This window comes from Perognathus longimembris, chromosome 3, assembly GCF_023159225.1.
Source record: "Perognathus longimembris pacificus isolate PPM17 chromosome 3, ASM2315922v1, whole genome shotgun sequence".
NCBI classification, from domain to species: domain Eukaryota; kingdom Metazoa; phylum Chordata; class Mammalia; order Rodentia; family Heteromyidae; genus Perognathus; species Perognathus longimembris.
In genome coordinates, this window is record NC_063163.1 from 43898406 (window position 1) to 43920387 (window position 21982).

General features: G+C 39.0%; 1 pseudogene; it reads left to right on the top strand.

The window, feature by feature from the left end:
• The first annotated feature begins 738 nt into the window (after positions 1-738).
• LOC125347589 lies at positions 739-21043 on the top strand (annotated as a pseudogene).
• Positions 21044-21982: the final 939 nt, after the last annotated feature.

Genomic DNA, 21982 nt, shown 5'->3' on the forward strand with positions numbered 1-21982 from the left:
ATCTAGTCCACAGTGTGAACAGCTGAGGTGTGAAGCTGACCATGCTAACCCCATTGGTCATTTGGTCATTTGTAGCCCCACCACCCCCAGCCCTCTTTTTTTTTTCTGTGTGTTTTAGAGATAGAGTATCTCAGACTTTTCTGTTTGGGCTATCTTTGACCTATAGTCCTCTAGATCACAGCCTCCTGAGTAGCTAGGATTACAAGTGTGACCCTCTAGTGCCTGGCTTAATTGTAGCCTTTTTAAAGGCAACTCTGTTGCCATGGAGTCCCAGAGCTGAAATGTGGCACCACACTTGACAGTATTAGCAGTTTCACAAATGTCTTCGATCCGGGGTTTTATTAAACAGGGTATTTTTTTTTCTTGAAAAAGCCAGAAAGTAAGTATTTCATATATTGTAGGCCATATGGCTATCTGCAAAAGCTATTCACTCTTCCATGCAAAGGCAACTAGAGACTATGTAAATGAATAGGGGTGGTGTTCCAATAAATTTTCATTTCTTGGTATTTGAAATACTCTTGATTTTTGTCAATTACTTAAAGATATCAAAATGATATTTTATTTAACCTGTGAGCTCTCTAAAAACTACCAATGGGTGGGCTTTGAGTAGGTAATTACTCACCAGCCCTCAGCTTGTATGGTCAGTGGTTTAGTAGACATTTATTTTATAGGAGCCCCTTGATCTACTGCAGTAGCACAGAGTCATCAGCATGTATCAGGTAATACCTTTCATGTTTTTGTGTTTCAGCTGGAGTTAACCGTATTTTGTATTGGCCTGCTAACCAGAAATAAGTTTGCTTCATGGAGCATCTAGTTCTGAAGATGCAAAATTAGATGCGAAAGCTGTGGAAAGACTGAAGTCTAACAGTTGGGCCCATGTGTGCGTCTTACTCCAACCTTTAGTGTGTAGTATGGTGCAGTTTGTAGAGGAGACCTCTTACAAATGTGACTTTATTCCAAACATTACAAAAACAGTGCCAGATGCTAATGTTGACTTTTATTCTGAATGTAAAGAAAAAAATAAAAGAATATGAAATGTTATTTTTATTTTCAAATGAAGAAATGCATAAGCAAATTCTGATGACGATAGGCCTGCAGAACCTCTGTGAAAATCCACACTTTAGCAATCTACACAAACCATGAAAGACTTTACCCGACTATTGGCCACAGTTGCTTCCAGTGTGCCCAATTTTAAACACTTCAGATTCTACTGTAGCAATCCAGAACAAATTAATGAAACTCACAATCAAAGGTTGCCACAAGAAATTGTAAGGCACTGCATGGTTCAGGCCAGTTTATTGGCATATCGAACTGGTGAGTTACATGCTTAGTTCATAAATTGGGGCTGATGGGCTGGGTTATGTTAAGTACTCATCTGTGGTAGAGCTCATTTACTCTTTTATAAAAAAAATTATCTATTAATTAAACAAAAGATTTTTCAAGGTGTTGTGCACAAGGGGTACAGTTACATAGTAGGGCAGTGTGTACATTTCTTGTGATATCTTACACCCTGTTTTTCTTTCCCTTCCCTAGGTCAGGTAGACATATATACAATGCACAGTGTACCAAGAACATATACAGTAGCCACGTGGCCTACTCCAAAGAAAATTCACCTAGGGCTTTAGATGTAATGTCGACAATAGACAATATGTCAACAATAGTCTTATATGAACGTACATACATAGTTTTGAGCTATTGTGATCCACTGAGAGGTCTGTTTTTGACCTTTATATGTTGAGTAGTTGTTTGATTTTAGTTACATACTGTAGGGTCGCGGAACCAAACCTGTGGGATATACCATTTGACAAGAAGTTTTTGGTTTCCAGGCCTGGTCTCTACTGTCTTCCCCTCCCCCGTCCTTAACAGTCATATATCAAGGAGATCATGCCCCTTTGTTTTCTTTGTTCTAGGCTTGTCTCGATCAACATTATTTGTCCAAGTTCTGACCATTTCCCTGCAAATACCAATATTTCACCATTTCTAATCGCTATGTAGTATTCCATTGTGTATAACTACCATATTTTTTGGATCCGTTCATCTGTGGAGGGGCATCTGGGTTGTTTCCATATTTTGGCTATTGTGAATTGTGCTGCAATAAACATGGAAGTGCAAATGTCTTTTTGATATCTTGGGACCTGTTGTTCAGGATAGATGCCTAGGAGTGGTATGGCTGGGTCATAGGGTAGGTCTATGTTGAGCTTTTAGAGAAACCTCCAAACAGTTCTCCAAAGTGGTTGTACTAATTTGCATTCCCACCAACAGTGGAGAAGGGTTCCTCTTTCCCCACACCCCCTCTAGCATTTGTTGTTGCCTGAGTTCAGAGTATAGGCCATTCTAACTGGAGTGAGGTGGTATCTCAGGGTTGTTTTTATTTGCATTTCCTTTACTGCCAGGGATGTTGAACATTTCCTCATATGTTTCTTTGCCATTTTTATCTCTTCTCTTGTAAAGTCTCTTTAGCTCCTTTGCCCATTTCCTAATTGGTTTATTGGGCTTGGAGGGGCTTAGTTTTTTGAGTTCTCTGTAGATGATAGATATTAGGCCTTTGTCTGTTGCTGTGCTGGTAAAGATCCTTTCCCATATGGTTGGCTGTCTTTTTAGTTTGGTAGCTATGTCCTTAGCTGTGCAGAAACTTTTTATTTTGTAGTAGTCCCATTTGTTGATTTTCTGCCCTAACTGTTGTGCCCCTGGGACTCTATTCAGGAAGTTTCTTCTTGTGCCTATAAATTCTAGTGTCTTTTCTACTCTGTCCTTCAGTAGTTTCAAGGATTCAGGTCTGATGTTGAGGTCCTTGATACACTTTGAGTTGATCTTGGTGCATGGTGATAGGCTAGGGTCCACTTTGAGTTTTCTGCATATGGCTGCCCAGTTTTCCCAGTACCAGTAGTTGAAGAAGCTCTGTTTATTCCATTGTATGTCTTTAGCTCCTTTGTCGAATATCAGCTGACTGTAAGAGTGCGGTTTTATATCTGGATCTTCAATTCGAATCCATTGGTCTTCAGGTCTGTTTTTATACCAATACCAGGCTGTTTTTGTTATGATGGCTCTATAGTAGAGCTTGAAGTCTGGTATTGTGATACGTCCTGAACTGCCTTTTTTGCCTCGAATAGCTTTGGCTATTCTAGGTCTTTTGCTGTTCCATATGAATTTATGGGTTGCTTTCTCTATTTCAGTGAAGAATGTAGCTGGGATTTTGATGGGGATTGCATTGAATTTGTATAACATTTGGGCAATATGGTCATTTTCACTATATTGATTCTGCCTACCCATGAGCATGGGAGGTCTTTCCATCTCCTTGTGTCTTCTTTGATTTCCTTTATTTAATTTTTATAGTTCTCATTAAATAGGTCTGTCACATCTTTGGCTAGATTGATCCCTAGGTACTTTATTCTTTTCTTGGCTACTGTAAAAGAAATTATTTTCATTTCCTTTTCTGCTTGTATATTGCTGGTGTATAGAAAAGCTGCTGACTTTTGTGGATTTACTTTATATCCTGCTACTTTGCCAAAATGGTTATTAGGTGTAGGAGTTTGGGGACTGAGTTTTTTGGGTCCTTCAGATATAAGACCATGTCATCTGCAAATAGGGATAGCTTGATTTCTTCCTTGCCGATGTGGATCCCTTTGATGTCCTCCTCTTGCCTTATTGCTATGGCTAGGGCTCCAGCACTATGTTGAAAAGAAGTGGGGAGAGTGGGCATCCTTGTCTTGCTCCTGAGTTTAGGGGGAATGATTTTAGTTTCTCCCCATTTAATACGATGTTAGCAGTTGGTCTGCTGTATATGGCTTTTATTGTCTTGAGGAATGTTCCATCTATTCCTGTTCTCTCCAGAGCTTTTAATAAGTATGGCTGTTGAAATTTGTCAAAGGCTTTTTGGGCATCAACTCAGATAACAATGTGATTCTTGATTTTAGTTCTGTTGATGTGGTGAATTACATTGATTGATTTACGGATGTTGAACCATCCTTGTGACTGTGGGATGAAGCCTACTTGGTCATGATGTATAATTTTCTTGATCAGTTTCTGGATCCTGTTAGCTAATACTTCATTGAGGAGCTTTGCATCTGTGTTCGTTAGTGATATTGGTCTGTAGTTCTCTTTTTTTGTTGGGTCTTTGCCTGGTTTGGGGATGAGTATAATATTAGCTTCATAGAATGAGCTTGGGATTTCTCCCTCTGTTTCTATTTCACAGAAGAGTTTGAGGAGTATTGGTATTAGCTCCTCACTAAAGGTTTTATAGAATTTGTTGGTGAATCCATCTGGGCCTGGGCTTTTCTTTGTTGGGAGGTTCTTGATTACCCCCGTATCTCGCTGTAAGTTATTGGTTTATTTAGTTGTTTTATTTCTTCTTGGTTCAGCTTGTGGAGTTTATACTTCTCTAAAAATTGATTCATTTCTGTAAAATCATTGTTTTTTTAGTGAGTAGAGGTTCTGGAAATAGTTCCTTATGATTGTTTGAATATTGTGTGTATTTGTTGTAATTTTTCCAGTGGAGTCCCTGATTTTACGTATATGAGTCTCTTCTCTTCGTTTTTTTGTAAGTCTTGTGAGGAGTCTGTCAATTTTATTTATTTTCTCAATGAACCAGCTTTTAGTCTTATTTATTTGTTGAATGGTCTTTCTATTTTCAATCAGATTTATCTCTTCTTTGATCTTTGTGATCTCTCTCCTCCTAGTCATTTTAGGTTCGATCATTTCTTGTTTCTTCAGATGTTTTAGTTTCATTGTGACGTTATTTACCTGCTCTGCTTCCATTATTTTAATGTGAGTGCTGAGGGCAATGATCTTGCCCCTCAGTACTGCTTTAGCTGTATCCCATAGGTTTCTTTGTGATGTATTTTCATTGTGGCTTATAAATTCATTAATTTCATCAATTTGGTCTGGGGCCCAAGTGTTAGATAACAGTGTGGGGTTTAGCCTCCAAGAATGTGTATAGCCTCTGTGGTAACCGTTGTTATTGAAGGTTACCTTTATTCCACTGTGGTCAGATATAATACATGGGGTGACATCAATACTTTTGTATTTGCTGAGGTTCTTTGTGTGGGCTATGACATGGTCTATTTTGGAGTATGATCCATGGGCTGCTGAGAAGAAGGTGTATTGGGTCTCTGTAGGGTAGAAGGTTCTGTATAGATATTTCTGATCCATTTAGGATATGGTGTTACTTAGGTCCTCAGCTCCCTTGCTAATCCTCTGGGTATTGGATCTGTCTCTTGGAGAGAGTGGGGTATTAAAGTGACCCACTATGATTGTGTTTGGGTCTAGCTTGCTCTGTAGTTCTGTGAAAATTTGCTTGACATATGTAGGGCCTCTTTTGTTCAGTGAGTATACATATCACTGTGATGTCTTGATTCTGGATTTTTCCTTGTATTAAAATGTAGTGCCCTTCTTTGTCTTTTTGAGTTGATTTTAATGAGAAGTCCAGCTTGTCTGAGATCAGGATGGCTACACCTGCGTTTTGGTAGGTGCGTTTGCTTGGAAGATCTTGCTCCATCCTTTCATTCGGAGCCTGTTTGTATCCCTTGCTGTAAGATGGCTCTCTTGCAGACAACAGATGGCAACTTTTTGTTTGCAAATCCACTCTGCCAGTCTGCTCCTCTTTATCAGGGAGTTTATACAGTTTATATTCAAAGAGATCAAGGATAAGAGTGTGTTTTCCCCTTCCATTTTCCTGTTCAGCTGTTTTTCCTCTCTTTTTTTCTTGTCTTTAGTGAGCTGCTCTTTCTGTTGGGCTCTGGCTATTGTAATTTCTTTCTGTTTCTGTCTGTGTGTCCTGTACATTTTTTATTGGGTGAGGTTCCCTTCTTAGAATTCACTTTAGGGCTAGTTTTTTATTCACATACTCCTTTAGATCTTCTGTGCTATGGAAAGATCTGGTTTTTCCCTCAAATATGAATTCTAGCTTCGCTGGGTATCTTATTCTGGGTTGGCAATTGTTGGCCTGTAGGACTTAGATGGTGTTCTTCCATTTTCTTCGAGCGTGGTAGGTTTGTGTGGAGAGATGCTGTTATTCGGATCCTTTTCCCATTGTTATAAATTTCTTTCTTTGTTTTGGCTGCATTCAAAATTTGCTCTTTATTCTTGAGATCTGAAGTCTTGATTATTATGTGCCTGGGCGAGGATTTTCTAGGGTCTGGTCTGCCAGGTGTCCTATAGGCTTCGGTTACCTGGGTGAGGTTCCTGGTGAGATTGGGGGAGTTTTCTGCAATCACTTTATTGAAAATATGTTGAAGCCCTCTGCTCTGCTATTCGGCTCCTACTTCTATTCCAATTATGCTCTTGTCTTTGTCCACTAGCTCCTGGATTAGTCTGCCCTGGAGCTTTACCATTTCTTGGAGTGTGGTAATTTTCTGGTCCTTGTCAGCTGCATCATCATCCAAGAGAGAGATTCTGGATTCAATATGGTCAATTCTTCGTGCTGTGGATTCAAGTGTGGAGTTTATGGATGTCAGGGAGCTACTTATGGTTGCCATGCTCATGAAAATTTCTTCCATTAAAGAGGTGTATTTTAACTCTATTTTTTCGTGCATTTTGCTTCTCAGGATGTTAAGGTCTTTACGGGAGGTTTGCACTGTATCCATTTTTGCTTCCATTTCTTTCTTGGTTTCCTGAAGGTCCTTCAAGACTTCCATTCTAAACTCCTGGACTTGTTTTCTGATTTCACTCTTGAGGTTTTCCATCATTTCTGCTCTCATAGCCTCAGTTGCTTTTTTTTTTTTTTTTTTTTTTGGCCAGTCCTGGGCCTTGGACTCAGGGCCTGAGCACTGTCCCTGGCTTCTTCCCGCTCAAGGCTAGCACTCTGCCACTTGAGCCACAGCGCCGCTTCTGGCCGTTTTCTGTATATGTGGTGCTGGGGAATCGAACCTAGGGCCTCGTGTATCCGAGGCAGGCGCTCTTGCCACTAGGCTATATCCCCAGCCCCTCAGTTGCTTTTTTATTCTCTATCTCCTCTTCGGTTGTACTGCTTTTTGTAGCTGGAGAGTTGGTTTGCCCTTTCATATAATTTGTGATATTTCTTTGTGATTTGTGCACCTAGAGATCTGTAGGTGGCTTCCTTGGGTTGGCTTTGTGCTGGTTCCCACTGGTCCGTCAGTGGGAGACTTCTTTTTGTCCTGGCTCTGGGTTTGAGTTTGGCTGTTGAACCTTACTGCCCAATGGGTGAGCATGACCATCTCGGTTCTTGCCGGGGTGGTCACCCTCACTGTACTTGGGGGTGACTAGGTTCTGTGTCTTTCTCTGCAGGATAGTGTCCTGCAGCTATGTTGTGCTGACCCTAGCAGGCCCCTGGTGGGGGTTTGAGGGTCGCTGATTCAGCATGGTGTGGAGGCTTTTCTCTTCTTTGGTTCTTTTTTCCACTCAGTACCTTGGTCAGAGGAGCTCACCTCTCAGATTGAGATTTGCTGTTGAGAGGCGGCTTGCCCACCTGTGTGGATTGCTCCTATCAGAGCAGCTGTTGCTATGGAGGGGTGGCCCGCCCACCTGTGCGAAGTGAGCCTATCAAAGCAGCACTGTCACTGGGGGGTCTGCCCACCTGAGCGGGGTGTGCCTGTCAGAGTGGGTGTTGCAGCTTGCTTGCCTGTGCACTCCCTTGGAGGGTTGGCCAGGAGATCCTCCTGCTGGAGGGCTAGCATGCTGGCCCACACTGGCCCTCTGGAGGGCATGTGCATGTGCACTCTAGTGCTTCCTTTGGGGACATGCTGCCCCGAGTTGTTGGAGGGTGCTTGTGCCCTCCGCAAGTCTGCTGTGGGGGGCGGTATGCATGGACCTCAGCAGGTTCAAGTGTCTGGACGCGGGTTGGTGCCCGCAGACTCTGCGCCTCCTCTGTGAGGGGGGCGTGTATTCAGGCCCAGGTGTCCCTGCTGTGCTGGTGTTGCACACCAGCGAGCCTGTGACTGTTGTTCAAAAAGTCCGTGAGGAGCACTCTACCAACTGTGTCACAGCTCCAAACCCAAACTCTTGGGGGTTTTTGAGACAATATCTCATTCTGTAGCTCAGGCTGGTATGTAGCCCAGCCTATCCTGGGACTTACAATCCTCCTGCTCTACCTCTGCAGTGCTGGGGTTACAGATGTACACTACTGTGTCCAGCTTTGGAATTCTTAATGTTAAAAAGAGATGGAGGAAAGGCAAGTATAGGGTTGGGAAGGCTTATTATCTTTAGGTAAAAATAGGATCATTCATCAAAGTTCAAATTATTCATATGCTTACTGGTATAATTTTTGAAAATATGAGAATATTTGGAGATGAAAAATTTTTATTGTGTAATTAAAACTTTTAAAAATGAATTTAAAGGAATCCTAGTTTTTGGCACAGTGGTGGCACAGATTTTCTTTGTATTTTTGCTGGAAAAGTAACTAAGTGTATTATCATTGAAAGGATTAGCTTGTAGGAATTTGGAAGTTGAAGGCCCGGTTCACCTGGTTTACCAGTTTGAATGTGCTTGAGTAAATCCAAAGATGATTGCTTTCTCTATGTAAATACATGCCTGTAATTTTGTAATTTTGATAAATACTATGTTTTCACAATTCGTGTATATCTGCCTTAGAAATTCAAAACTCACTTATGTAAAATGAAAAGTAGATCCTTAAATATATGATTTCTATTTTGGGTTTTGATTTTTCTATTTCAAATGAATGATTTTTAAAAGTACATCTCTGTGTATTGCAAGGATTTTGGATATGCAGGGGAATTATGATCTCATGCTCATAACTTCTACCACTTGATTTAGAAATAAGTCTGACGCCTGTAACTTGGCATCATTTTCCTTCAAAGCAAACTAGGACAGGCAAGGAAAGGATTCTACTGTATTCTATTAGGACCATTTCCTTTTTGTACATTTCAGTGATAAATAGATATGAAAGTCCATAAGACTTTGTTTATATGAGAAGTTTGAGCTTTTTCTCAGTAAGAACAATTTCCACAAAATGTATTTTCCATGATTAGAGTGTAAAAATGCTAGAAAATGAATTCAGTTATTGTGAATGTTTATTATACCAAATCCATTAACTCACAAACTTCATTTTTATTCAGTTTAATTGATTTCATCATCTATCAGATGCAGTTAGTTTTTTAGGAATTGAATTGTTAATGGAGAATCAATGAGACTGTGCTCAGACCTCATGTTAAATCTGTGAAGTGATCGGATTGGCCATTTTTGTTTTAGAAGTGGTCTGACTAGCCACTACCATTTTAGAGGTCTGCACGCTTACTCATGTGTGACTGTATGGTAGTGAGTCTTTCTGCTTATTCGGTACCTCACTTCCATGTTCCATACATAAGAGTACTTAGCTTTAATTTTTCTATTTTGGTGAAGATGTCAAGGATTACTGCTACATTTATGAAGTATATTTCAATAATTATTTTTTGAAAAATATATTTTTGAAACAGATTATTAATTTTGAGTTAAATGTTATATATCTTTCAGAGGATCACAAAACAGGAGTTGGGGCTGTGATTTGGGCAGAAAGGAAATCTGTAAGTATGAAAATAAGTCTTTAGATATTTACCTGGGAAATTTAGTGAGGTTTATAGCCTATTCCCAACTATTATAAACACTTATCTTTGATGCCATTCTAGTCATAATATGAATAATTCATATAAACAACTAACAAGAACCACTAAAGTAAGAACTTCTGTGATTAAGTGCAAATACTGATGATTAAAGAAAAGTACTTTTATTTTCTTTCTGTCAATTGTGGTGCTTGAACTCAGAGTCTGGGTATGCTCCCTGAGCTTTTTTGCTCAAAGCTAGAACTCCATCATTTGAGCCACAGCTCCATTTCTGGCTTTCAGTTAATTTTTGCAGAAAAAGGTCTAATAGGCTTTCCTGCCCTGGCTTATTTCAAACATGATCCTCAGATCTCAGCCTCCTGAGTAGCCAGGATTATAGGTATAAGCCACCAGTGCCCAGTCTGTTCAAAATACTTTAAAATTTCTGAGCTGCTTACAGAGCACAGAGTATAAATTGACAATTTCTTATTGCGTACCTGCTGTGTTCATAACCATCTAACATGTTACTTTAAGGGATAAAACAGAAATACAGTATTTTTTAAAGTACAGAAATGCTTTGGATTCTAATTGCAAATCTATTTGGAGGGAAATGTCTTAAGGACCTGATTTCTGAGTTAAGCAACACAGTATTTCATTTGCTGTGGAAACCAAAGATGGTCTTGAGATTATAGACTAGACAGATTCTTGGAATCAGGCTTCAACAAGTCCACAATTTGACATTCCTTTCTTCAAGGCTAGTTGAAACTAGGAGGAGGATCTGGTATTTTATTTTTGATGAGTCAGTATGTTACAGAAATGGGAAGAATGTTCATTATATGGACTATGATAGCAAGTTTATAATTCTACTGCAAACTTACTTTTCAAAATGCCAAAATTCACTGTAGTTGGTTCACTCACTTTGCAGAAAAGTTGTGATGGAACTGGCACAATGTACTTTGTAGGATGTGGCTATAATGCCTTTCCTGTTGGATCAGAGTATGCTGACTTCCCACATATCGATGACAAGCAGAAAGACAGAGAAATAAGGAAATTCCGATACATTGTACATGCGGAACAGAATGCCTTGACATTTAGGTCTGAGATAATTTTGAATGTACTTCTCTTTAAAATAATAAGGGCCAGTTGAAAATAGTTTTCTTTTGTGGTAATTTATTTCCCTTACAAAATTCTAATAAGAAACATTATTTTCAGAAACATAATTTTGATTAAAGTCAGTCCTGCTGCTGAATCTCAAGCCATTGTCATAGAATCTCCTGACCTTCCACCTTATTGAGAAAATCTGTTTAATTTTCTACCCTCCCTCTCTTTTACTAAAAGTTTGTCCTTAGAATCTTGTTCAGCTTGTCATATTTTTGGCTAATACTATTTCCTTTTTTTCCGAAGTCTAGAACATGCTGGTTTATGTTCATAAACATACAGACTTTATTATAAAAGAGTCTTTGTTAGAGATTATAGCTAGAATTCCCTCCTTTTAAAGCTATTTTAGGTCACTTCCACAAATCTGTCTCAGCATTTACAGCTGGGGGATGTTATGGGATTTTTTAAAAAAAAACATGTAAGTCTCCACATAATGCTTCCTGTCCTGGGAGAACTCCTAAAAGGGCAGGACATCTATATTTACCTAATGAGAGGAATTTAGTGGGAGAGGAACACCAGCACTGTGGACTTCCAGGGACTGCTGTGGAAAAAGAAAGAGTTGTAGGGAGGAGCTGGCATTTGAGCCGAACTTGAAAAGATTGCTAAGATTGTGGCTGAGATGTCCTTCAAGCACTATCAGAAAAGCCATTTTTGCTTCTAACATCAGCCACAGTCTAAAGGTAGGAAAAGATATTGTGTGTTTAGGAGCATACATATTCTCGTTAGGCTGGACTGTGGACATGGTAAATGCAGCTCACAGGATAGGCTGGCACTGGACAAGAAAAGACTTTCTGTTGGCTCTTCCTTGGCAGGTGGTGGGGAGGTGGAATTCTGTTGGCATAACCTCACTATATATAGACTATAGTGAGAGACCCTCTAGGTGTATAGTTTGAGCAGGCTAGATGCAAAGCACAGAAATGAGAGTATTCTCTTTGTGGTACAACATGCCTGAGAAAACATCCTAAGGAAGGATTTATTTTGGCTCACAGTTTTAGAGGTTTCAGTCCATGATTACTTGCCATGGTTGCTTTTTAGTCCTTGATACAGTGAGGCAAATCTTGATGGCAGAAGGGTCTGCCAGGAAATAGAGTAAATGAGGAAGAGCCTGATGAGATGTGCCCCCAGTGACCTACTGTCCTTTCTAACCCTACCTCGAAAAGGTTTCACTGTCTCCCAGTAATGCTATCATGTTACATGACTGTATCAATGCATCAATCATTTGGTTAGGTCATAGCCCTACTATCCAGTCACCTCTCAAAAACTGGGTCTACCAGCTGAGTACTTAAGAGCTTAGCACAAATTTCATACCCAAACTATAGTAGAATCTCAACTAGATGGATGTAGATATGGAAGAATTGAAGACAGATAGCTGAGAGCAATGTAGACTCAAGAACTTGAACTTGGCGGCTGTGAATATGGCCTAGTGACAAGAGTGCTTGCTTCTTATACATGAAACCCTAGGTTTGATTCCTCAGCACCACATATATAGAAAAGGCCAGAAGTGGTGCTGTGGCTCAAGTTGGCAGAGTGCTAGCCTTGAGCGAAAAGAAGCCAGGGACAGTGCTCAGGCCCTGAGTCCAAGGCCCAGGACTGGCAAAAAAGAAAAAAAAAAAAAAAAGACCCTGAAGTTGGAATCCCTGTAACCCTAAACGACATCAATCCTTAAACCTAAACTACCCCAGAGAGCAATATTTTTCACCAAAAGTCTCCTCTGTGCTGTGTTCATCCTCCTCATTACAGGCTTGCTTGCTCCATCTTGTACATAGGTATGACTTTGTCATATCCAAATGTTGAACATAATCATCCTATCATGGAGAAAGATTAAAAGGATTGAAACTCAACCAAACTTTAACATTTATTTATTCTTTAGGAAGCATTTACTATATGTCTGTTAGATCCCATTTTAGGGTTCCATAATGCTTTCATGTCAAATCTGACATGATTAGCTGTGAAGTAGTTTGAACCTCAGTTTCAAATATTAGTATAAAAAGAAGTTATACCCATTAAATGGTTTTTTTTTAAAGGAAGAGGATAAGAAAGTGTAATAGAGGATAAATTTGATCTCAAGTACATTATGGTAATAAAGATAGACTACAACAAAGTTCTTTTGTACAATTAACATATATTAATAAAAAGAGAGAAAAGAAGTACTTACTTAGAAAGCATTGTTTTGTTTTTTAAATCACATGTTCATCCCCTCTTTCTCTCCCTCTAGCCTCAGTCTGCTACTGACTATCCTACCAATGGCTTTGAATACTCACTAATTAAGCAAGAATAACATTTGATCATTGTTTGTAATGTTGCAAATCTTTTTCAAGCAGCTTAATTTTAAGAATTTCCCTACAAAATAACTTTCCCTGTCAGAAACTACTTGCATAATCTTTTGTCAATTTTTATAGGTATCAAGAAATAAAACCAGAAGATAGACGTATGATTTTTGTGACCAAGTGCCCTTGCGATGAATGTGTACCTTTAATTAAAGGTGTAGGCATAAAACAAATCTATGCAGGGGATGCAGATGTTGGTAAAAAGAAGGCAGACATTTCTTATATGAAGTTTGGGGAACTGGAGGGTGTTAGCAAATTTACGGTAAGTAGATAAACTTTTTCTTCAAAGCATGCATCCTATCATGTTGTTTGGTGCCCTGATACATACATAAGTTTCATCAGATGATTATAATTGAATTCATTTTTATGTGCAAGCACTTATCTATCAATGTTTGCCAAGGATCTCTGCCTTATGAATTAATGTTTCTGTAGAGTTGTTCACTGATTTTGTGTGTCTGGAGCCAGTAGGTCCTTTGGTGCCGTCTGGTGAGTTGGTAACAGAAAAATTTTGACCCACCTCTTCCCTCACACTCTTTTTAGTGGGCAGAGGAAAACAGTGGAAGACCAGAAGACATGTCCATACACACACATTTCTCAGGAAAAAAAGTCAGGAAAAATTATAATTTCATATTTGATAGTTCAAAAAAAGCAGTTCATGAAAAATCCAGAATTTGTCTTTATTTTTTTTTTACTACTAAGGTTTTCTAAAAATGTGTTTACTTTTCTGTGTGTGTTTGTGTTCTGGTCCTGGGGCATGAACTCAGGATCTTGGCGCTGTTTCTGAACTTTTGTGCTCAAGACTAGCACTCTCCTACTTGAGCCACAGTTCCACATGTAACATTTTGGTGGTTAACAGAAGAGTGCCACAGACTTCCCTGCCCGAGCTGGCTTTGAATTGCAATCCTCAGATCTCAGCCTCTGTGTAGCTAGAATTACAGGCATGAGCTCCTGGCACCCAGCTGAAATGTGTTTACTTTTGAAGCAGTCTTAAGTGTACAAAGAAGTTCTAAGAACTCTACAAAGAAAATTTTCTAAAAGATGTTAACAGGATGCCAAATTCTGTTTTGTTTCCTTAAATGAGGAATTAGCCTATAACTACAGTAGAGCCACAAAATATAAATAAATAAGTACTGACACATTTCTGCAGTTAGTCCACAAATTCCAGACACTGACTACTAATAGTATTCCTAGTAATGGTTTATATCATACTGCTTTTGACATTCAGTAATCCTAATATTTAGTGTAACATTTATAGACTAGAATTTGCAATGGTAGAAAAAGCAGATGAAAGAACTGCTGTGCATTCCTCTTATGTATATCAGATTGAGTCCAGGGTACTTGGAACATAAATATACTGTGTGTATATGTAATATGTATATATGTACTTATATGTATATGCACATATGCATATATTGTAAAATTATGTCTGCATTATTCCATAACTCATACAAAGCATTGTTAATACATTGCTATATTTTCTGTTGTTAAAATTTGCATACACCACTAAGGTTTTACAGTTATTAAAAACCTTATTTTTAAGTAATCTTAAATATAAATCCACAAGTTTCCCTTTTCATTTTCTCTCTCCAAGCTAATAGGTTTTAGTGGTTTGATATGTTTAAACATGTCTCTTTAAAACATTTTACTCATGTAACTTCCCATTGCCTGTGAGTTCTCTCTCTTGGTGTTGACCTAGAGGTCTAGCAGGACCTTTTTGGGTAAGCCATTAATGATTCTGATGGAGATTCTAGCCAGGTAAGGAAAGAAGGAAGGCTGTGCTATGAAATACTAATCACACACCATTTTCTCTTCTGCTGCTCCAGGTTTCTCTCGATGTTTAGTCTTCCCTATTTTCTTTCTGAGTGGTTGAGATAGAATAGTACACCAAAAATGTATATGGTTTGTTATATGATATAAAATGCTAGTATATAAACATTAACCTATATGATTTTATATGAAAAGCCATGGTAATTTTGGCTATAGTTCTGTTCTTTAACAACAAGGCCTTTTCTAGAAATTATGTGACTCAGTATCACCTGCAGAAGAATCCCATGTACAAGAATTCTGGGATGCAGAGCCTGGCCAGCCCAGTTCCTGATTCCAGCGCTGCCTGTAGTTACTAAGTCATCTGAGGTACTGCCCTTTGTTAGTCTCCACTTTCATATCTACCAAGTGAATGTATGTGATCTTAAAGACCCTTTCTTTCTCTCAGAGTTTGACTCTGATCCTAGAAGGTGTCATCAGTCATACCATTCAGGATCATTCAGTGTGGCATTATTAGGCCAACTTCTTTTGGTTACACTTTTTAAATGCTGCTTTGATATGTACAAGCAGGTGACTAAAATGCTATTTATTAAAGCACATGAATAAAATATTTGTATTCCCTTAAGTGGCAGATGAGTCCATTGGAAGCTTATAGTCTTGAAGAAAATGAGCCTGACTAGAAAGAAAGTGTTTACAAGTCCTATATTAATGGTGACTTTGTTGCTGAGGACAGTGGACACAGTGAATTTTAAAGAGCAAGTGATGAAAATTAGTGTGTTAAGGGGGCTCTTTTACATGCTGGATTTTTTTTTTGCCATTCAATTTGTTCACTTTTGTATGTAACAAATACAAGGTGTTGTAGACAGCACTAATTAATGATTACTCCAATACAATCTGCATTTTAGTGCAAAAATATATACACATTGAATTTGTAAATTCAGTTTGTACAAAGAAATAAAAAACAATACTCTTATTTACCAACACAAAAGCTTCCTGGATGTGAGAAAGGGAAAAGATATTTACTTAGTATGGATGATTCTAGGACCAAATGATAATAAGACATATATCTATTTCTATCTCTGTATATGTAGACTATCTCTAAACCTATGTTCCTTAGTAATGCTATATTTTCCCATCGGGTCAGATAATAGCAATTATCTATTTATTGAATAATCTATAAGTAAGAATCATCATACCTACAATAAGTGAATCATTTATTGCAATATTTATGTTAGCATAAACTGTTCTGAATGTAATATCTTTGAGAGATCTTACACTTCTTTAGGAACATAATTTTGAACATTTATGCATATTCTAACAATATCAAGTTAACAATATAATATTACTTGAAAATAGTTGCCATGTTACAACTGTATTCTAAGTAAAAAGTTTTCCTGATAAAGATGATTTAATTACTCTGAAAAATCAAAAACTAGAAAGAGATCTGAAAGAGTCAATGTCTTATTTGTGTTCTGAAGTAGCATTATTCCGATCGTAGGTTTATTATTTGTGATCTGGAAAAAATATGTCTCCACTAAATGTTCTTTTTAAAAATTTATCAGGAAATAAAGGAAAACGTATGGACCTGATTAAAGGATGTGACAGTGCTTGAGGAGAACAATTATAATGTTCTGGGTGTTAGCGAAAAGGCTACAGAAAGAACTAATCCTAAAAAGATGAATTACTTTATCTGTGTTAAAACTAAGAACTGCTCATCAAAAGATACCATTGGGAGAGCCTTGAAATAGAAGACATTTTCCACTTACAGTCAACAGAGGGCACGCACTCAGCATTTCTCCTACCTAGCTCTCTTAAGACAAGGAAGGAAGCCATGCCTTGGTTAAAGTCCTGGAGACAGCAAGGAGGGCATCAGAGGACAGCTGCTGCTTTGCTGGCTATGTTTCATTTATTGACCTAGAGTGGTGAAGTGAAGTATAATATTTGCTTTGTGACAGTTCATTAAACTAAGTTTGTGTTTTTAATGCATTTTTGAACAAGAGTTTTATATCAGATAATATGTTTATCTCTTTTTCAAGTAAACAGCTTTATTGAAGTATAATTCACAAATCATAGATTAAACTTTTGTGTATGTGTTCATCAGTCTTGAGTCTTGAACTCAAGGCCTGGGCTCTGTGTTCTAACATTGAACCACAGCTCCACTTCTGGCTTTTTGGTGGTTAATTGGAGATAAAGAGTCTCACAGACTTTCCTGCCCAGGCTGGCTTCAAACCATCATCCTCACCTTCCTGAGTAGCTAGGATTACAGGCATGAGCCACCAGCACCCAGCATAAATCAGCCTTTTAAAGTACAGGATTCACTGGATGTTAGCTTCTTCAGATTGGTACAAGTATTACCCCAACCTAAATTAGAATGCTTGCATTATCTCACAAAGAAACCTCATACCCATTTTAGTTACTCTCTGTTGCCTCCACACCAGTCCCTTGCTTTACTGCTACAGAGAGGACAACCTTTGGCCACACCTGCCTTTCCAGCTTGTTAGGGAATTGCTTCTTCATTTCCTGTCAGTGCTGGTAGCAGGAACAAAATGAGGAGATGGAGATCACCTCTCCTTGGGGAGCATTCTTTTCAGTCACTGGGGTTTCAAGGAAATAAAAATATTCAGGAATCTATACTGCTCTAAGAAAGAAAATAACACAGAGATAAGAGAAACATTTTGCTAGCATCAGAATAGTAGTAGTACATAAAAAACTAAGCCAGAGTTAGCTTAGGAACAAGGATCCCATCGAAGCTGGGGCTTTGAAAGTGAGTGGGGGGGGGCAGCTGAAAAATAGGTGAACTGAGCCTGAGATTCCTACATGAAACAGGTCCTTGAATGAAGCTAGAAGACTCCCACTCAGAGTAGTAGAGGGATATTTTATCAGAAGCAAAAGACTCACAAGTATCAGATCTGAGTTCATAATTGCAAAGTCAATGAACAACAATAACAACAACCAAAAAACCAAACCCCAAAACACCGAAAGTAAGAGTACAGAGAAACATCAAACAGGACTTCCTACTCTAGAGTCATCAAATAGATCAAAGTCAAATATAAAAAGTCTAGGGACAAGATGTTTTGAGAAAATGAAGCCAAGTATGATGGTTCATGCCTGTAAGAATCCAGGAGGCAGAGGCAGGATGATTGGGAGTTTAGGCCAGCCTGGGCTCCATCATGAGATTCTGTCTCAGACACAAACAAAACATCACTGAACGAGTAAAGCCAGTGTTTATCAGTGGATACACTGTTGGCATTACAGCTTTTAATGTGATGCACTGATGATGAGTTACAGGATGCCTGGTCCCCATTGGGGAGGGCCATGTATATCACATGAGGCAGAAACAGACAGACTATTGAAGAGGTAGTGCTGGAAAATGGGTTATTCCTGATAACAAATTCTTACCTCCCATAATACTTAAACATCAGCCTCACATGAAGTAAAAGGAAAAGGAAAAGGAAAAAAATTCAAGTATTAGAAGAAAATACAGAATATGTTTATGACACAAATTTTTGTTCACTATGAAAGAACAGACTAAGAAATTAGAATACGTTCCTACTAAGGACTTCTCTTCTACAAGAGACAGGGTAAAGCCAGTGAACAGACCAGCCTGCCGCAGGAAGGGTAAATTTTCCACACACAGCAGTGAACTTACTAGGTCCAGAACATGTAAGAAGTCCTACAGGCTGATCGGGAAAACAGTTACTGGGGAATAATAGTCGCTGGAATTTCACAGCATCAGAAACATGTCTGAGTCTGATGGACACATGAAGAGGATCCTCGTAATAGAGAAATGCAAATTAAAATGACATTTTACGTGACCAAAGTGTGCTGGTGCCAAGTGCTAGTGAGGATGTGGCCCTTGAGGAATCTGTATATTTGTCTGATGAGGCCAAACATTGGAATTAGAGATTATCATTGTAAAGCTTAAGGTGTCTATGACCTTGTTCACACATGATCTAGAAATTCAGTCTATGTACATGACCTAGAGAAATTCATCTTGTAGAAGAGACAGCTCATTGCAATGTCACTTCTCTCTGTCTCTGTCTCTGTCTCTCTCTCTCTCTCTCTCATGTCTCTTTCTCTGTCTCTCTTGGTCTTCTCTTTTTGCTCAAGGCTATTACTTGATCATTTGAGCCATAGCTCTACCTCCAGCCTTTTGGTGGTTAATTGGATATAGGAGTCTCACACACTTGCCAAGGTTGGCTTCATACCTTGACCCTCAGGTCTCAGCCTCCTGGGTAGCTAGGATAACAGTTGTGAGCCACCAGCCTCTAGCTGCAATGTTATTCTTTACAGCCAAAGCTGGAAATGACACTAGTTAAAAGTCTGATTTGTTTCCACCATAGATTTCCGGCTAGCAGTGAAAAACGAACTCTAACTTCATTCTTTAGTGTAAAGAACTGTGGAATGCTGTTGGGATGCAATCTCTATATAAAGGTCAAACCAAATAGTTTGCTTTCTATATGTACTCAAGTTTCTTTTAAAAAGCAAGGAAATGATAAGCATCAGAAGGCACAGAAGAGAGGAGGCACATGGGAATTGGTAATGGTCTAGCTGTTCGTTGGGGCAGGAGCTTCTTTAATCTTTCTTTCCCTCCATGATTCTATAAAAAGACAATTGAGAGGGAAAGAGCTCTGTTCTGGAAGGCAGTTCTGGTAGATTCCCCAGGAGCCCAGAAGCAGAGGCACAGAGGGAACTTGACTGCTCTGTGGTGCTAGTTTCACAGGTGTGTGTAAGCCAAACTAATTGAATCAGATGACTGAAATATTTTCAGTTTATTGTGCATTGAAGCACCCTAAACAAAGCCAGGAAGAGGTGAAAACTGGGCTCTTCTCCCAGCCTGCGCAGATGGAGAAGACCTGGAGAGTACACGTGAGTGCTCCTTTTCTCTGCCCCACAGGTAGTTCTCTCCTCTGGATGGATAAGTAGGTGCACTTTCTCTCTTCCAGCCTAATAATCATGACACCTCAGCCCACTAAAAGCTGTATGAATTATTTGCTGCATACTGTTAAGTGAATGAGAGAATCCAGTTTTGTTTGTTCATTGTTGGGCCCGTACTGAGACTTGAACTCAAGGGCCTTGAGCTATCATTGGCTTTTCACTCCAGGCTTGTGCTCTAACACTTGAGCCACACCCCTACTTTCAGCTTTCTGCTGGTTAACTTCAAAATGTCAGAGTTGTCTTCCCAGGCTGGCTTTGAACCTCAGTCCTCAATCTCAGCTTCTTGAGTAGGTAGGATCAGAGGCGTGAGCCATCAGCACTCCACTGAGGGAATCTACGTTTTAAAGGGTTATTGATACTATATTTCCAAAGTTACCTTATATGTGTTGTTTTTTTTTTTAAAGATAAAGTCTTGCTATCCCACTGAGGCAAGCCTCCAAGACTTTGTCCCATAGCCGTGGCCTTTCTAGTGCTGGGATTACAGGCATGGACCACCACACTGGGCTCTTAAGAGTTACTTAGAGGGCTGGGGATATGGCCTAGTGGCAAGAGTGCTTGCCTCGTATAGATGAGGCCCTAGGTTCAATTCCCCAGCACCACATATACAAAAAACGGCCAGAAGTGGTGGCACTGTGGCTCAAGTGGCAGAGTGCTAGCCTTGAGCAAAAAAAAGCCAGGGACAGTGCTCAGGCCCTGAGTCCAAGCCCCAGGACTGGCAAAAAAAAAAAAAAAAAAAAAAAAAAAGAGTTACCTAGAATCAGTGTAGATTGAAAATTTGAGTGTGGGCTATTGAAATGGTTGAGAATTTGAAGGTAAAATAAAGTGCATGCTTCTTACCTTATGCATTGTTTACAATTCAAGCCCAAGTGGCTGGAATGAGTGCCCCTGTGACTGAAGTGGCCTTTCCTAACATGAAGTTGTTCTTGCATGCTAGATGGTGTGTTGAGACCCAGGTCTGGGAAGGAAGAGCGCTACCCCACCAAGAGGCTGTGCCTGGAAAGCCACTGGGAAGGCTGGACTGCTCTGCAGTGATTGCCCAGAAAACTTGCCATGCTCCCTACATCGGCTCTTGACAAAAGAAGGGTGCATTTCATAAGAAATCCCAGAGTTGGGTTTTTTGTTGTTGTTGCTTTTTAAGGAAGTTATTATATGGTATGAAAAGCAGCAATGAGAATCCTTTTTAGATTTGTGTATTCCCAGAATATAAGCAATGTGTGCTTAATAATCTTATGAGACCAGTATGATCACCAGCATGGATTGTGGTCTTGATTTTCTACAGCCGGTTTAAAAGGAACTTGCTCACAGAAAGTAATTCCTCAACCAGGAACACTCCTCTTTTGAGAAATCTTAATTTCAAGAGTGACAGTATCTTCTAACCATCCAGTCATCTTTTAGGAATCTGGGTCAATAGATAATGTTCATAAGAATTTGCCTACTTTGGATTGACTCATAAAGTTGGTGGAATTGGTCTCCATATTAAAACTATACTCAAAAAAATGCCAATACCTTGTAGGTCTGTGGTAGAGCATTTGGGTAGGAGGCACAAGTCACAGGTTTTTATCCCCCACATTACAAATTAATTTCTAAATGTTTTTCTTTATATTTATACACAGACTAGCTCAGGCTAGCCTCAAACTTATCTATGAATATAAACATATCTATATTGTCACACACATTTATATATATATATGTGTGTGTGTGTGTGTATATGACTCATTTTATTTTACTTTTCATGAGCTCTGTCATTGTATACTGATGAAAATCTACATGAACTCACCCTATAGGATATATGCCTGTGGAGAGGCATCAGAGGACTTGAAACAATTCACACAGTATTTCTAGTTCAAATTACTCTGTAGCTTATAAACTGTAGAAACTTCTCATGTAAACTAGTTATTTGAAAGCTGATGCATCACTTTTTAATGTCAATTTTATAGATCTGTAGTATACTTCTTTTGTCTGGGGAAAAAAGTCTAACTACTCAGTCTTTCATTTTAAGGGTTTACAATAAAAACAATGCTAGATTTTTGTGGGCTATCCCACCCAATTCAATTGTATTGTTGTCTAAGTACAAGTCCCTTCTACACTATTTTTAAGCAACTGTTACCAAAGATCACCATCCAAGAGTCTTCATGCCATCCCACAAGTTTAGAAACTACAGGCCTGATTCAGGGGCTCTAAACAATAGATGATGGCCTAGGACTGGCCAAAAAGTAAATAAATAAATAAAAAGAAGCTGAGATCTGAGGATCATCCTCCAAAGCTAGCTGTGCCAGGAAAGTCTGTGAGACTATTATCTCCAATTAA